This window comes from Schistocerca gregaria, chromosome 2, assembly GCF_023897955.1.
Source record: "Schistocerca gregaria isolate iqSchGreg1 chromosome 2, iqSchGreg1.2, whole genome shotgun sequence".
Lineage (NCBI taxonomy): Eukaryota > Metazoa > Arthropoda > Insecta > Orthoptera > Acrididae > Schistocerca > Schistocerca gregaria.
The window spans coordinates 428,030,796-428,049,795 of record NC_064921.1 but is presented as its reverse complement, the minus strand read 5'-3'; positions in this window follow the sequence as shown (position 1 = coordinate 428,049,795).

Below are 19,000 nucleotides of genomic sequence, written 5' to 3'. Positions count from 1 at the left end.
TATAGTCAGTGATGTATATTAAACTTAATTAAGGTGCAATGTAGTGAAATGACTTAAAGTTACTAAAGACTATTGTATACCAGTGCTAATTATAATTACAAAAAACGTAATGCATTAAATGTAAAAATTTCCATGAAGATATTCTTCAGTAGAACAGAAAGAGTTGCCAGGCAGAATGTTGTTTAATTCAGTCTTGAGTTCCACATGTCATCTGAATGGCATTTAATATACTCTGGTAGGTTGTTGAATTCATGATTGCTCAGGTATCTGACTCCTGTTTGTACTTATGTTAACCCCTTGAAGTCTTCATAGAGGTTGTTTTAGGTCCTATGTCACCTTAATGTTTCTCTTTCTTTTTTATTAATCCAGTCTCAAAAGACTTCATAAACTGATTTGTGTGTGTGTGTGTGTGTGTGTGTGTGTGTGTGTATGTGTGTGTGTGTGTGTGTGTGTGTGTGTATGTTTTTTTCTTTTTTTGTGGTTCCCCAGAAAATTGTTCCACAACATATTATTGATGAAAATGTACAGAATAAATTAGTCCCCTCATTTTTAAATAAACTGTAGAGGTACTCGCCCGTATTTCAAAGCCAGCTCAACGAAGGTGCTTCATTAATTCTAGGAAGGTGGTTTTTTAATTAAAGTTGTAATCAACCAAAAATGCAACACTTGCTACTTCTTATCTTCAGTGGTTTTAGAATTCTATTTTTATAGCTTCTGGAGAAGAAATAAACTGTGTTTTCGAGCCTTCTTAAAACTTCAATGATAACCCATTTGTCATTCATCATCTGTTGATAATATCATAAAATAAGGGAAAGGCAACCGGTCACCTGTAGTGGGCTGATGTGTGGAGCAAAAAAACAGGTAACATAAAACAGTATTCACACAACATACTCCACTGTAGCACAAATTTCTCTGCACTATCCAGGTGGGAATAGTCTCTCCAGTACATCTCACACTCTTGCAGTCCCCATGGCCAAAACCTCCAATAACCTGTTTCCTACTGCCTCATCTTACCTTTTCCTTTCTTTCTTCTGTCCAAACCATCCCTTACCCATCCAAATTGTGTACTGTCTTCTACCAACACGCTTCCCTCCTCCTCCCCCCCTCCCAAATCACCAAGTGGATATCCTCTCCTTCCTTCCTTCCCCCCGTTCTTCCTTTCTCTTCACCTCCATGTCTCCTCTTCATCTTGTTCTTCCTATACTCCCTCCTCCACCCATCTTCCTCTATCTGTATTTCTTATATGCTCTGACATCTAAACTCCTCTTGTCATCTTGTGCAGCAACTTAGTCATCTGTCTAAAGATCTGCCTCAGTATAGCCCTCCCTATCTACTTCATCCCAGGGAATTTCTTTCAATAATCGAACAATGGAAACCCCATGTTGGAATATCAACATCAGGAAAAGAATAGACTGTCACTGACTGTAAAGATGACATGCTGAGTTGCAGACAGGCACAACAAAAAGCCTATTACCTATTTGCTTTCAGCCAGAGCCTTCTTCAGAGAAACGCAAGCGCGCGCACACACACACACACACACACACACACACACAGACACACACACACACACACACACACACACACACACACACACACACACACACACATATCACGAAAGCAAGCACACCTCAAGCACATATGAATACCATTTCAAGTAGCTCGGGCCAGAATACCGGAGATGGCAGTCAAGTGTGTCTGAGGAGTACTTGCTTGTGTGTGTGTGTGTGTGTGTGTGTGTGTGTGTGTGTGTTTGCGTTTATGGGTGGGTGGCTGTGTGAGGGGTGCATGTGCAGTTATCTGAAGAAAGCTGCGGCCGAAAAGTACATGTGTAACAGTCTTTTTGTTGTGCCTGCCTGAATATGAATGTGTCACCTTCATGATGAGTAGCAATCTATCCTTTTCTTAATACTGTTACTCTTTCAACAACCAGTCTCACTGTGCCCACGGGTGTGTGCATTTGGATGTCGGTGTGTTGTTAAATTATTAACTGATCTAATCTCTATACTTCCTTAAAGACAGAATCCTAAAAGGAAAAGGTGGATGTTAGAATCTTCATATCACTGTAGTTCATGGAATGCCCTATATCAATTTAATACATAGAGATAATCGATTTAATTTGGACGAAGCATGGGATCCTGCCCTTTGGATCATGAAATTGCAGAGGAATTGTCTTGGTGTCATCGCCGCCGAACATACATCGATAAGTGAATCGAATGACGGTGCGCCTTCGCCGGAGGCGGCGCGTGTGTAAGCGTATCTCTTGCTGATGACCAGCGCCTGTAATTCGCAGGTGCGTACCGTCACGGTGGAGCACCGGTTTTCTTGCCGCGTCAGTTCTGGATAAAATATCAAGCATTCGGCGATTTCCTCCATCGTCATCGTCAGGAGCAACTGATTGTCTTCACTGCTGCTGTGGAAGCTCTTTCATATCCTGTGGACGGCCTCTGATTAGTCGGCTTATGATTGGTCGGCGATTACGTACTGCTCTCGCAGACGGTGTCAATGTGTGCGCCGGTGGCGCCACCGCTTCCGTTGGAACGTAAACCTTCGAAGGATCGTCTCCGCTGCTCCTCTGCATCAAGCGCTCGTTTCCATGCACAGCTCAGATGGTATCCGTTATCGCGGTTAAAGTCCTTTTGGCTCCTTCTTTTTTCAACAGCCTCCTTAATAACAGAATCCCAGTAAGTGGAGGCATGGGACAGAATTTTTGTTCTTGAAAGGAACGTCTCTGCTGCTTCTCTGCATCAAGCGCTCGTTTCCATGCACAGCTCAGATGGTATCCGTTATCGCGGTTAAAGTTCTTTTAGTTTATTCTTATTTCAACAGCCTCTTTAATAAAAGAATTCCAGTACGTGGAGGCATGGGATAGAATTTTTATTTCATCGAACAATATGTTGTGAGTGTTCGTGAGGCTGTGTGAAGCAATTTCCGATTTCTCCAGTCCTCTATTTTTAATATGGTGTTGGTGTTCTGCACAGCGGTCGGAAACGGTACGAATCGTCTGACCTATATAATTGCTTCCACACTCACCGGGGATATTATAAACTCCAGGGGCCCTGAGGGGAAGCCGAGATTGTCCGTAACAGGGCGCATCATCCCCTTAATTTTATTAGGAGCACGAAAAATCTGTCTTATACCTCCTCTACGCGTGACTCTTCCTATTTTGCTGGAAATCGCGCCACAAAAAGGAAGACCCGCAATCGGTGTTTCATCCTGTGCGTGGGCAGCGTTTTCACGTTTTCTTTTTTTGGAGTTCCCTGCCTTTATATGACGTGCACCATAGCTATTCTTTCGGAACACGTACTTCAGATGGTTAATCTCGGACCTTAATTGGTCCTCGTCAGAAACAGTTTTTGCTGTATATACCACCATGTTCTGAGCAGGATGATGGAAACTCTGTGCATTGAGGTATAAATCGGTATGCGTCGGCTCTCGTCAGGGAATGCAATGCATTTTCCTACTCTGTCTACTGTGCGAGAACAGAATTGCAAAGAATATGTTCCCGTACTTAGTGCAATAAAAGACGAATTTCTCAAGTGATTTGGGGATATATCATTTATCCCAAGCTTTTGAATGGTTCTGCCGGCCTCGGTGGTCTTGCGGTTCTAGGCGCGCAGTCGGGAACCGTGCGACTGCTACGGTCGCAGGTTCGAATCCTGCCTCGGGCATGGATGTGTGTGATGTCCTTAGGTTGATTAGGTTTAAGTAGTTCTAAGTTCTAGGGGACTGATGACCACAGCAGTTGAGTCCCATAGTGCTCAGAGCCATTTGAACCATTTTTTTTTTTTTGAATGGTTCTCACGACCATTTGCTGTTTCTGTAATTGATATTCATCCCAATTTGCCAATTTAATTAATAGATCTACAGTGTAATTCTCGTCTGAGAGACGAGTTACTATAGGCAAGGCGTGTAATAGAGTTTTGCCCGGCCGGAGTGGCCGAGCGGTTCTAGGCGTTGCAGTCTAGAGCCGAGCGACCGCTACGGTCGCAGGTTCGAATCCTGCCTCGGGCATGGATGTGTGTGATGTCCTTAGGTTAGTTAGGTTTAATTAGTTCTAAGTTTTAGGTGACTGATGACCTTAGAAGTTAAGTCGCATAGTGCCCAGAGCCATTTTATTTTTATTTTTTATTTTTTTATCTTTTGTAATAGACTTTTATCACGACTTGCCACAGCAAGAGTTTTCTCATCTCCATCGTGAAGCCACGAAGATATGTCAGTGTTTGGCTCAACATACGTTTGTGAAAGATTTTTTTCTGTTATGAAAATTAATAAGTCTCGGTTAAGAGCAAACATCAGTGATGAAAATTTACGTAACTGTTTGTGTTTGTCTGTATGTAGAAATTTTGTTTCAGACTTTAAAGGTATTGTAAACTCCACCTGTGATAATTAAATAAAACGTATCGTAGGTGATAGGTACTCTTTCAAAGCATGATTTATTTCAAGCACTCCTACTAACCTTATTCCTTCATTCCAAGCTAGGAAATAAAACGCATTACAGAGGAAGAAGCGGAGAGACGGTACAGCGGGGAGGGGAGAGAAGCGGGAGGCCAGCTTGTCCCTATGTGCACGCAGAACACCTGTTAACTGCACACGAGCAAGTGCACCGCACACGTCCAGGATTCCTGCCCGCCCCTGCCTAGGACTTTGAGGAGCTCAGTCTCCACGACAGGGGGGCACGCCTCTAAAAACCCGATAGGGTCGCGGTCCTCCATCCCGGATTCTCAATCCTTGTGAAAGGTGAAAGAGATGCGCCCCTCGAAAGCACTAGCAACAGCTGAGTATTCTGGGGGGTGGGGGGGGGGAGGTCATTACACCATTATTCTGATCCACTTCACTATCAATAGGACGGGGGAGAGCACTACGGCTAGCCACAGGAAAATCACTGTTACTATTAGTACTACAGCTGGGTGTCCAGCCCGTCGAAGACGGGGCTGCTGATGGCACGTCATCTGTATGGATGGGTACACACACCTTGTGTTGGCGGCGAGGGTGAGCTGTAGGAGGAGGAGGAGGCGGTGATTGCCAGCTGGAGCAACTGGGCTGCGGCGATGGCCCTCGGGTTGGGATGTTCCCGTTACTGACCAGTGGCGTGGGAGACCGACGAACCTATTGTTCACGTTCTTCCACCGACTGAGTTGCCCATGGGCGCCAGAGGATTGCGGTGGCATGCGGGGGGGGGGGGGGGGGGGAGGCACTGCGGCCGCCTCTAGATTTAAAAGAGCAATAAATAATAAGACTAGAAAATGGTAATTATCATCTATAATGATAAAGTTCAAAAATATTAACCTATTAACTTTCTCCTTTCTGGCTCCATGGCTTGTGCAACTCATCTGCACATTCACTGAGGTCTTCCACCCACTCGGGAATATTGACCTCTTCCTCTAAAAGGGGCATAATATGACGCCTTTCAGATTCTTGTTGTTGTTGTTGTTGTTGTTGTTCTGCAGTGGCCGCCATCTCATGTATCCAGTTAGGGATTTCACCCCTGCCTTGCACGCCGTCTTCGGTGCCCCCCTCTCTGTGTGTGGAATCATCTAGAAAGAAAAGGAAAGAATATGTCTCAGAAAGCTCAATCTAGACACTTGGAAAACCACTGTAAATATTACAGGAAATTATTTCATCTAAGAACTATATTTTCTACTAATGTACTTACATTCGCGCTATGCTTGAGCCCTGTCGACCTCTTGCTGCTGGTCTAGCTCAGCCAGCATTCGCGGGATGTATTCTAGAAAGATGGAAAAGACCGAGTATAATATCGAGTATGGATAAAAAAAACTCTATAGCAAAACACACAAACGCGCGCGCAATCAGTTAAAAGGTGCAGCAGTCTGTGGTCCAAAAACAGATATAACATGGAGACATAAAATCCGTTAAAGGGCTCATCAATCTGTATAGAGTGCGGTCCAAAAAAGATATAACACATAACACAGACATAAATTCCGTTAAAGAACGGGGGGGTGGGCGTAGCTCAGATGGTAGAGCGCTCGCTTAGCGTGCGAGAGGTACTGGGATCGATACCGAGCGCCTCCAGAATTTTAAAATGAGTTCCAAAAGAAATCCGTTGGAATTCGATTACTCGATAAATAGTACAATTCTCAAGGCTGTCAATTCAACTAAGTACCTGGGTGTTAAAATTACGAACAACTTCAGTTGGAAGGACCACATAGATAATATTGTCGGGAAGGCGAGCCAAAGGTTGCGTTTCATTGGCAGGACACTTAGAAGATGCAACAAGTCCACTAAAGAGACAGCTTACACTACACTCGTTCGTCCTCTGTTAGAATATTGCTGCGCGGTGTGGGATCCTTACCAGGTGGGATTGACGGAGGACATCGAAAGGGTGCAAAAAAGGGCAGCTCGTTTTGTATTATCGCGTTATAGGGGAGAGAGTGTGGCAGATATGATACACGAGTTGGGATGGAAGTCATTACAGCATAGACGTTTTTCGTCGCGGCGAGACCTTTTTACGAAATTTCAGTCACCAACTTTCTCTTCCGAATGCCAAAATATTTTGTTGAGCCCAACCTACATAGGTAGGAATGATCATCAAAATAAAATAAGAGAAATCAGAGCTCGAACAGAAAGGTTTAGGTGTTCGTTTTTCCCGCTCGCTGTTCGGGAGTGGAATAGTAGAGAGATAGTATGATTGTGGTTCGATGAACCCTCTGCCAAGCACTTAAATGTGAATTGCAGAGTAGTCATGTAGATGTAGATGTAGATTCTGTACAGAGTGCGGTACAGAACAGATATTTTACAAACACAAAATACGTTAAAGGACGCAGCATTCTGGGTAAAATGTGGTCCAAAACAGATATAACACATAACGCAAACATAAAATCGGTTAAAAGGCTCAGCAATCTGTATAGAGTGCGGTCCAAAATCAGATATGACAAGCATACAGCCTGTTGTGGTTGGCAGGAGAGCCAACACCGTGTTACTGGAGGAGGCCGAAAGGCACGCGTTTTAGCTCACGCAGGCTGGCGTGAGGTCTGGAACAGGACAAGGAAATTAGAATTTAGGAAAACGGACGTAGCTGGTGGAATACTTAACTTTAATCCATTAATGATGAACGTCGCTCTTGACGATACATGGTTTACAATATCAATAGTAACTGATAATGGCGCCTTGCTAGGTCGTAGCAAATGACGTAGCTGAAGGCTATGCTAAACTATCGTCTCGGCAAATGAGAGCGTATTTTGTCAGCGAACCATCGCCAGCAAAGTCGGTTGTACAACTGGGGCGAGTGCTAGGAAGTCTCTCTAGACCTGCCGTGTGGCGGCGCTCGGTCTGCAATCACTGATAGTGGCGACACGCGGGTCCGACTTATACTACCGGACCGCGGCCGATTTAAAGGCTACCACCTAGCAAGTGTGGTGTCTGGCAGTGACACCACATTCCTCCCCCGCAAATTGGCGTACGGTTGTGGTATAAAGTTTCCGCCCGCCGTGGGGAGGACCCCATGTTGACGTATGCGACGAGGTGGGGAGCCTAACAACAGGCGAGAGCTGTGCCACCCGCACCCTGCCATTCGGACTGCGGGGAGCTAGGAAACGTCTGAAAATCTGCTCCAGGGTGCACGCCAACATGCGGTGGATGCGCCCGTAGAGAGACAGGAGGGGCCGAAGGGTCGACCTCCATCGGGCCGGAGCACCCGACGGGCGAAGACGACACATGGTCCGGAGCGGGCAAGAGTTCCATGTCGGAGGATAACTGGTCACGGGAAGCGAACGGCGGCGCGTGGCCCAGGGAGACGCCCGGCGGCTGCAGCGAAGCGTCCACTGCGGGCGTCGCCGGCGGGAGAACAGGCGGCGTGGCGGCGCGTCGCCATGGGGCAAAATGGAAGGCAGCGTCGGTAACATCTGGGGCTGAGGCGAGCCAGTAGATGGGTCCCCAGGGCGCTGACCGGACAGCACCGTCGCTGAAAGCAGACGGGGAGCAGCAGATCCCGTGCGACGACAGAGGCGCTGCTGATTGAGATGCCGACGCACCTCACCAGAGGCCCCCAAAACCAGATACATAGCGCGGCCGAGGCAGCGAAGAATGCGCCCTTCGAGCCAACGCCGTGAACCTCGATAGTGGCGATAGTAGACAACGTCGCCTGGAGCAAAAGCAGGTGTCTGCCGCTGCACAGGAACCTGATGTGGCGGATGTAGCAAAGACATCAAGGTTCGATGATGACGACTGTGGAGCAACTCAGCCGGCGAGCGACCATCTCGGGGTTCAGAGCGTTACGAGGACAAAAAGAGTAATATCGCGTCCTCCCGAGACTGCGACTCTTTTAACATCTGTGACTTGAAAGTCCTGACCAGTCGTTCAGCGGCTCTGTTTGACTATGGCGAAAACGGCGCGGACGTCAGATGTTGAATGCCATTGGCCTTGCAGAATGACTGAAATTCTGCGGACATGAATTGTGGGCCATTGTCGGAAACTATAGTCTGTGGAAGACCCTCAATGCAAAAGATAGCAGATAACGGTTGGGTGGTGGCAGATGACGTCGTGGAAGACATCCGGACAACAAAAGGAAAATTACTGAATGAATCTACCACAACCAACCATCGAGCATTCCAGAATGGACCAGCAAAATCGATGTGTAAGCGTTGCCAAGGGGAAGTGGCTTTTGGCCATGCAAAGAATTTTCGCGGTGGCGCTCATTGTTGTTCGGCACACACCCTGCAAGAAGAGCACATGTTCATAATCGCGGCATCGATTGGGAACCAATTACAGTGCGGACTAGCAAGTTGTTTCGTTCTCACTATACCCCAGTGTCCTTGGTGGAGAAGCTGTAAGACAGAGGACTGCAGCGAAACCAACTTGAGGGCCAGCCCAGTGCCAGGGGCATGCCCAATGGGGTTAGCTCGGTGGGCCTGGCCAACATATACTAGATTTATAGTAGCACTGGCACACCTGTAACGGTGCAGGTAGCATTAAGTCCTTAGAGTAAGTAGCTTAGAACCCCATAGCGGTCAAGTTATAGTAATAACAATAGTAAAATTACCTGTAGTACAGCGTAGTGTAGTGTAGAATAAAAAAGCTGCAATTCCTTGTATCATTATTAGGACCCACTAATGTAGTTAGGTAGTGGGTTATTATGTATAATACAATAATTGAATAAAGAATTTTTTTTAAAAAAAAGACAGAGGACTGTAACGAACGTGGTACCACGACCCTGGACTGATCATTATCAGAACGCAACAGCAAAACACCACGTCGTACAAAAAGTCTCTCCTGGTGAGCAAAAAATCGGCGAACCAACGGATCCCCGATCCGTTACTTCGACAAGGCCCACTGCGTAGCAACAAAACGCAGAACGGTAGCAAGGACAGGGTCGGCAGCTGTGACTGTAGCTACACGACGAAAATCAATCGGAAACGATTCGACTACGTCATCGGTTTCCGAATCAATGAACATGCAAGCAAGTTCGGAGGAATCGAATGCCCTATCCTCAGCAACAGGCAAGCGGGACAACGCATCGGCGTTTCCGTGCTTAGCAGTGGACCGCTACAAGATATCGTAGCAGTACTGCGAAGGGAAAATAGACCAGCGAATGATTTTCTGCGCTGTACGTGGAGATACAGGCTTGTTCGGATGAAAAAGCGATGTCAAAGGTTTGTGGTCTGTGATGATGGTAAAGTGTCGACCATACATGAAATCATGAAACTTTGTAACACCAAATACGAGAGCCAATGCTTCTTTCTCGATCTGTGAATAATTTCTTTGCGCAGACGAGAGCAATTTGGACGCAAAGGCAATAGGGCGATCGTGCGATCCATCTTTGTGCGCAAGTACAGCACCGATCCCGATATCCGATGCACCCACCATCAACAAAAGGGGCTCTGGGGATCGAATGGCGTAAGGCAAGTATTGGAAAGCAACGCCGATTTCAACTGGCGAAAGGCGCGTTCGCATTCCGTCGTCCAGACGAACGGAACACCTTTACGGCGTAAGCGATGAAGCGGACCTGAAATGGAAGAGGAGTGTGGAACATATCGGTGATAATAGTAGATTTTTTCCAGCACATTCTGAAGCTGCTTCAAATACTACGGCGAAGGCAAGTCTTGTATGGCACGAAGGTGCGTGGGACTGGGATGTATGCCTTGGGCATTGAGTACATGTCGCAAGTATGGCAAGTCACGAGCAAAAAACACACATTTGTCCTTCCGCAAGCGAAGACCATTTTGCCGAAAGACCTGAAATAATGTTTGTGTGGAATTTTGTTTTGTTGTCAAGTGACCAGAGACAATACCGACTTGAAGTGGGCCAAGAACTGATTAACTGGACTAAAAATGACCCAGATTTGATAAATAGGGTAATTACAGGTGACGAATCGTGGGTATGTGGATATGATCCTGAAACCAAAGTGCCGTTTTCTCAGTGGAAGACTCCAGGTTCACTACGACCGAAAAAAAAAAAACCACGGCAAAGTCGGTCGAAGGTGAAGACAATGTTGGTTTATTCGGTTCTACCTGTATCGTGTATCATGAATTTATCCCTAGAGGACAGACAATTAACCAGGAGTACTACAAATGTGTCATTGACCGCTTGCGTGAAAAGGTGCGGAAGAAAAGGCCTGAGTTGTGGAAAGGAAGGAGTTGTGAGCAACACCAAGGCAATGCTCTGGCTCATCGTGCCTTCTACATCGTTGAATTTTTGACCAAATTCAAAATTCCTGTGCTTCCACAACCGCCATATTCCCCTGATTTGGCTCCTGCGACTTCTACCTGTTTCCTAAACTGGAATTTTCACTGAAAGGGAAGCGATTTGAGTCTTTTGAAGACTTCCAGGCAAATACGGAGAATGTCCTTAACACACTTCAGGAAAAAAATTCCAGGAATGTTTCCAAAAGTGGAAACGCCGTTGGAGACGGTGTGTTCAGTCAGAAGAAGACTATTTTGAAAGAGATGCATCACAGTAGCATGTAAGTATTACTATAGTACAACTACAAGCTCATTCTTAAAACTTTCACATCACACCTCGTTTGCTAGCTGAGTGCTTGTGTGTTCCTTGAGTGCACTGTGACTTTCTTGTCGGTTAGTGTGTGATATTTCAAGCAATAGGTCGTGAGTGGATGATGAGATTTACCATTGCAGAAAAAGCCGATATGCTCATGGCGTAGGAGAGTGTAAGCAGAATGCAGTTCATTCTTGTATGGTGTACACAGCAAGATATCCCTGTAGACGGCAGTCATCTCGGCAGTTATGTAAGAACCTCTTCAACCATTTGCGTGCAAGTGGTAGTGTAACACCTGGACAACATAACAGGAGGAAACAAGTACGACAGAAGAGCGGAAATTATTGTTCTTGCTCCTGTTGCAGTAGAATCCGCACGTTAGCTCCCGAATAATTGCACGAGGATGTGGCATGAGTCAGGCAAGTGTCCTATGCATTTTCCATCTACACAGGTTCCAGCTCTATCATACCTCTCTCTCTCTCTCTCCATCAAGAGCTGCATGAAAACGATTATGAGGATCATGTTAACTCCTGTACACGGCATTAAGACAGGATTCTTCAATGACTACTGTAACACAATATTGACACATGATATTTCACAAATCCCAAAGCAATTCTCGTCGTATGTAAAGGCTGTTAGTGGCACCAAAGTTAGTGCTCAGTCCCTGGTGAATGAGAGAGGAACTGAGACTGAGGGCAACAACGCAAACGCTGTAACGCTTAACTCCGTTTTCAAATGTTCCTTTACAAAGGAAAACCCAGGAGAATAGTCCCAATTTAATCCATGTACCATTGAAAAGATGAATAAAATCAGTATTAGCTTCAGTGGTGCTGAGAAACAGCTGAAATCCTTAAAACTGAACAAAGCTACAGGGCCAAATGGAATCCCTGTCAGATTCCATTCTGAATTTGCGGCTAAGCTTGACCGTCTTCTAACTATAAACTATCTTAGATCCCTCAAACAAAAAACCGGATCCAGTTCATGTAAAACAGCACAGATCACACACGTCAAAATGAAGGATAGTAGAAGTGACCCGAAAAACTACCGTCCAATGTCCTTGACCTATAATTGTTGTAGAATTTTAGAACATATTCTGAGCTCGTACATAATGAGATACCTTGAACTTAATGACCCCCTCAGTGCCAGCCAGCGTGGATTTCGAAAACATCGATCATGTGAAACCCAAGTCGCACTTTTCTCGCACGACTAACTGCAAGCTTTGGATCAAGGTAGTCAGGTAGATGCAGTATTTCTTGAAAGAAATTTTCACTCTGCAACGGAGTGTGCATTTATACGAAACATCCTGGCAGATTAAAACTGTATGCTGGACTTAGATTCGAACTCGGGACCTTTGCCTCTGGAAGAGCACTTGCCCGCGAAAGGCAAAGGTACCGAGTTGGAGTCTTGCTCCAGCACACAGTTTTAATCTGCCATGACGTTTCGTTGCAGTATTTCTTGATTTCCGGAAAGAACTTGACTATGCTGATCGTCAAAAGTACGATCATGTGGATGTGGCATGAGTCAGGTGAAATTTGAGAGTGGACTGAGCACCTTTTGGTAGGAAGGACGCAGCATGTTATCTTGGATGTAGAGTCATTTGATGTAGAAAAAACTGCCGATGTGCCTCAGGAAGAGTGATAGGATCGTTGTTGTTCGTGTTGTATATTAATGACGTTGTAGACAATATTAGTAGTAACTTCGGACATTTTTGTAGATGCTGCAATTATCTACAGTGAAGTACTGTCTGAAAGAAGCTGCATAAATATTCAGTCAGCTCTTAATTAGATTTCAAAGTGGTGCAAAGATTGGCAACTTCCTTTATATGTTCAGAAATGTAAAACTGTACACTTCACAAAACGAAAAAACATAGTATCCTCTGACTGTAATACCAGTAAGTCACTGCTGTAATTGGCCAGCTCATACAAATACCTGGGTGTAACACTTTGGTGGGATATGAAGTGGAATGATCACGTAGGCTCAGTCGTGGGCAAAGCAGGTGGTAGACTTTGGTTTATTGATAGAATACTTGGGAAGTGCAATCAGTCTAAAAAGGAGATTTTTACAAATCACTCGTGCGACCTGTTGTAGAGTATTTCTCAAGTGCGTGGGGCCCATACCAGGTAGGACCAGCAGCAGATATTGAACGAATACAGAGAAGGGCAGCACGAATGGTCACAGGTTTGTTTAATCCGTGGGAGAGTGTCACAGAGATACTTAAGGAACTGACCTGGAAGATTCTTGGAGATAGACATAAACTATCCCGAGAAAGTTTATTAATTAAAGTTTCAAGAACCGGCTATAAATGATTTCTCTAGAAATATACTATAAACGCCAATGGATTACTCACATGCAGATTGTGAGGATAACTACCACACACAGGGAAGCATTCAGATAAGCATTCTTCCCCTGCTCCATACGTGAATAGAACAAGAAGAATACGTGAATAGAACAAGAAGAAACTCTAATAACTGGTACAGTAGGATGTGCATTGTGCCATGTATTTCACAGTGGTTTGTAGAGTATAGATGCAGATGTAGATTTTCCTTATTCAGTGATGAAGCCACATTTACCAATCATGGCCAGGTAAGCCACTGAAACATGCACTATTTGTCTGTTGACAAACCCTGTTGGGTTCGTCTGGTGGAATGTCAACATCCATAGAATGTAAACATGTGATGTGAGATAATGAACAATCAGCTCATAGGCCCATTTTTCATAGACGAGACACTGAAGGTGCACAAGTATCACAGCCTCCTAACGAGCCATCTTCCACGGATGATAAGAGACATTCTTCTGCAGCCTAGGAGGGACCTATTGAAGCCACATGATGGCTGCCCAGCCCATAGTGCATGATGTACTACAGTATGTCTTCAAATATTGTTTCCAAATTGTTGCGTTTGATGCAGAGAACCTGCACCTTGGCTGCCGTGTTTCCCAGATTTGATGCCTGTAGATTTTTCTGTGTGGGAAATGCTGAAAGACTCTGACTACAAGGACATACCGACTACACCCGATGATATGCAATGACATAAACTGCAGCCTGCTCAGACATCTCTGCTGAAATGCTAGGAAGCGTGCGAAAGTCGTTCGATATCAGACTGGAAGTGTGCATTGCCGCTGCTGGTAGTAATTTTCAATACAACCTGTGATTGTCAACTATCTCGTTACTGGTCAGAACCTGCAAAACTAATGTATGCACTTGCGCTGTTTTTTAGTGTGTGCTACCACAGGTAGTGTACAAGTTCCGGAGCGGGAAATTTTCAAAATAGGATATCTTTTAAATGACTCGCACTAAAATCCTGCAGCAAATACTGCCGTTGTTCTAATTTACTGTACTTTTAATTTGTTAATGTAGTTGGCATTGTTACATTTGTTCAAACAAAAAAATACACTTTTTAGCTACTATTACGATCTGTTGATTGGCTAACAATACATGCCCCTGATTATCAGTCCATTCTGTGAAAACTGCACGTCAATAGTATTTTCCATTTCTGCAATATTTGTGATGCTAGTAGGTGATTAGTAGGTCACTGCAGGTTCTTGCTGAATATGCTAACTCATTATCTATCAGCACTTTTTTTATCCAGTGTCATATTACAGCCGAGGCAATTGTGCATGTCATTTTAGCTGATGTCAGCATGAGCACTTCCTTAACTCCAAGGTCATTCCAGGAATCATGACATCCTGCACCACGTGCCAAGATCATGGAGGGGAGGGTCTCCACACCCGCTGCCCTTCTGCAAATTTCGCATGAAGAGCCCCCTCCCCCCAACCCTGAGCACCCCCTACCCCTCGATCTGCAGCCAATTCCATGCATATTCATCTCCCCACCCCCTGAGCATTTTTATAGTAATACAATTGGTTGTGATTGTCAACTATCTCGTTATTGGTCAGAACCTGCAAAACTAATGTATGCACTTGCGTTGTTTTTTAGTGTGTGCTACCACAGCTAGTGTACAAGTTCCGAAGCGGGAAATTTTCAAAATAGGATATCTTTTAAATGACTCGCACTAAAATCCTGCAGCAAACACTGCCGTTGTTCTAATTAATTGTACTTTTAATTTGTTAATGTAGACAATCATTAGCTGTCCAGAATGAAATTCTGCCAGCAGCAGCGATCAGCTGAGATGAAGAAGGAGAATAATGGTACGTACTATATCAATTCTTCTCTAATTACTATTATTTTTAACAATATTATGAAAAGGATAGATTGATACTCACCATATAGTTGAGATGCTGAGTCGCAGACAGGCAACAACAAAAAGACTGCTAACCAAGTACGCTTTCGGCAATGCCAGAGTTTACCTCATGGGACACGAAAATATGTCTAAAACGTCCAAGTGCTGCCAAACTGAAAGATCTGTAATATGTGTTATCAATTACCACTGAGAGTCTGTGTCATTGGTGAGAGGAGCATACCATGAATTTGCTGAGTATTGGTGCAACAGCAGTTTTATATATTGATAAGTGGAGCAGTGCATCAATGCCTGTATTCCTCCTGCACCAAAGTGTGCAAGAGTTGAGCCTGTAAATATAAAATCTGTGGAAGCTGAATGGCCAAATGTGCAATTGCACATTTAGGCCTGAATACGACTCAGGCTGAATTCAAAGCGTATAAAATACAATTATTTGGCTCTTTCTGTAAATCTGAATGATTGTGTGTAAAATAAAAGAAATGTTCTATAGAAGTGTTCTTCTTTACTTCCACCCTACAATAACTTTTAACTGAGAAAGGCACAAATGATAAAAACATATATATGGCGAATTAACTCATTGTTTATTATTAGAAACAGTACATTTTTTCAAAAACATAATGCATAAATGCAGAATCATTTTTTAGACAACAGCTACTGATCAACTATACAATAATTTTTACAACAACTAAGTTGCATTATAGCAGTGACAGTACTTCTGTTTTTTTTAAAAAAAAAGAGATTGTGTAACTGCAGAATGATTTCACTTACGTAACAGCAACGAATGAACTAGCAGAGATACTTTCTACTAAGATAAATTTTATTATTATTTACTGTATTTACAGAGTATAAAGACTAGCAGTGGCAGGTGAAAAACCTCCCCATCTCCCACACATACAAAAATTGTTTGAGCGAATAGTGTGAGAATGGGAGTGAACCGATCCCATCCACAACATGAGGCGTTTGTCATTACGACATGGCAGACTGACTTTCAGTTGCAGTGCAGTATCTACCACTTTCAAAATGTAAACTTTCACGGCCGGAACTGTCATGATTAATAAAATTCTTTTCCGGGCTATTATGCCGTGGTCTGATGGATTTCGCATTGTAACCCAACGTTTCGTCCCCATCTGCGGAGGACATCTTCAAGGGGGTTCGTGGCTTCTGTTAACTTCCGAAACACACACTGTCTCACTACTGACTGCAGCAAATTTTTGTTTTCGCGTGCTCCCGCGCATAGGCGTGACGTCACATGTTTCGAATACGCGAGCGCAATTGGCCGTTGTCGGTTGCCGCCGTCCGCTGTTGCTATCATCCCATGGCGGAAGACTGGTACACATCTTCTTCAGCACCGGCATCCAGATGTCATTCAATTTCACGCTCTCCTCCTTCCTATTAAAATTCCTGGGGTGTTTCATAATCTCTATAGCCTCTCTGTAAAGCCTTTCATGATATCCGCTTGTGGCTGCCAGTACTTGAGTTCTATCAAAATAAATGTGGTGGTCTCCTGACTGCAAAGCGTGTTCCGCAACAGCTGATCTATCAATATCTCCCCTTCTACAATTGCCCTTGTGCTCTTCTAGTCGTTTTTTGGCCGTTCTTTTTGTGGTACCCACATATACCTCCCCACAACTACACGGGATCCTGTAAATTCCTGCTTTTTCCAGCGGTTTACGAGCATCCTTAGCCAATCTCAGGTGTTCTTGTATCTTCCGGCTAGGTTTGTAAATCACCGCGATATTCCGTTTTTTCAATATTTTCCCTATGCGGTCAGTGACGTCCTTAATAAAAGGCAGGAAATCTTTCGATTTTGCAAGCGCTTGTGCATTGCTATGATTTTCACGCGGCGGTCTTAACGCTCTTTTTATCTCAGCAGCCGAGTAACCATTCCTGAGTAATGCATCAGTGAGGTGTTCCAGTTCCGTATCCAGTAGCCCAGGTTCACAGATGTTCCTCGCTCTATCCGCCAACGTTTTTATTATGCCTCGCTTTTGTTGTGGGTGGTGGTTCGAATCCCGGTGTAGATAACGATCCGTGTGCGTGGGTTTCCGGTAAACTGTATGGCCTAAGCTACCATCCTGTTTCTTGTAAACTAGCACATCTAGAAAATTTAGTCTCCCTTCTGCCTCCTCCTCCATGGTAAACTGAATCTTCGGATTAATACCGTTTAGATGTTTGTGAAAACGGCCTAGTTCCTCTCTGCCATGCCTCCACAACACAAACGTATCATCTACGTAGCAGAACCAGATATTCGGTTCTTTTTTTTTTTTTTGTTGGCAGTATCTAGAGCCTGCGCCTCGAATTTTTCCATGAAAAAGTTAGCTATAACCGGGCTTAAGGGGCTCCCCATTGCCACGCCATCAGTCTGTTCGTAGAACTTATCGTTCCATTTGAAATATGTGGTCGTAAGGCAATATTTAAATAGTTCTTCAATGTCGGGAGGAAAAATTCTATTCAGCTGTTGCAACACCTCATTGAGAGGAACCATAGTAAATAGCGATGCCACATCGAAACTGACTAACATGTCCTCCGGCTGGACCACAATGCCGCTTAATTTACTGATGAAATGTGCAGAATTCTTGATATAGGAGTCCGGTCGTCCGACATGCGGCCGTAATAGCGTTGTCAAAAACTTGGCAATAGAATAGGTGGGCGAACCAATGGCACTCACTATAGGTCTCAGAGGAACAAGTTGTTTATGAACCTTCGGCAAGCCATAGAGTCTTGGTGGCAGCGCAACTGAATTGAACAGACTTTTCTGAACATTCTGTTCGATAGAGGACTTCTTAATTAACCGCGTAACCGTTCTAAGAACTTTGTGGCATCGCTATTTACTATGGTTCCTCTCAATGAGGTGTTGCAACAGCTGAATAGAATTTTTCCTCCTGACATTGAAGAACTATTTAAATATTGCCTTACGACCACATATTTCAAATGGAACGATGAGTTCTACGAACAGACTGATGGCGTGGCAATGGGGAGCCCCTTAAGCCCGGTTATAGCTAACTTTTTCATGGAAAAATTCGAGGCGCAGGCTCTAGAAACTGCCAACAAAAAAAAAAACCGAATATCTGGTTCCGCTACGTAGATGATACGTTTGTGTTGTGGAGGCATGGCAGAGAGGAACTAGGCCGTTTTCACAAACATCTAAACGGTATTAATCCGAAGATTCAGTTTACCATGGAGGAGGAGGCAGAAGGGAGACTAAATTTTCTAGATGTGCTAGTTTACAAGAAACAGGATGGTAGCTTAGGCCATACAGTTTACCGGAAACCCACGCACACGGATCGTTATCTACACCGGGATTCGAACCACCACCCACAACAAAAGCGAGGCATAATAAAAACGTTGGCGGATAGAGCGAGGAACATCTGTGAACCTGGGCTACTGGATACGGAACTGGAACACCTCACTGATGCATTACTCAGGAATGGTTACTCGGCTGCTGAGATAAAAAGAGCGTTAAGACCGCCGCGTGAAAATCATAGCAATGCACAAGCGCTTGCAAAATCGAAAGATTTCCTGCCTTTTATTAAGGACGTCACTGACCGCATAGGGAAAATATTGAAAAAACGGAATATCGCGGTGATTTACAAACCTACCCGGAAGATACAAGAACACCTGAGATTGGCTAAGGATGCTCGTAAACCGCTGGAAAAAGCAGGAATTTACAGGATCCCGTGTAGTTGTGGGGAGGTATATGTGGGTATCACAAAAAGAACGGTCAAAAAACGACTAGAAGAGCACAAGGGCAATTGTAGAAGGGGAGATATTGATAGATCAGCTGTTGCGGAACACGCTTTGCAGTCAGGAGACCACCACATTTATTTTGATAGAACTCAAGTACTGGCAGCCACAAG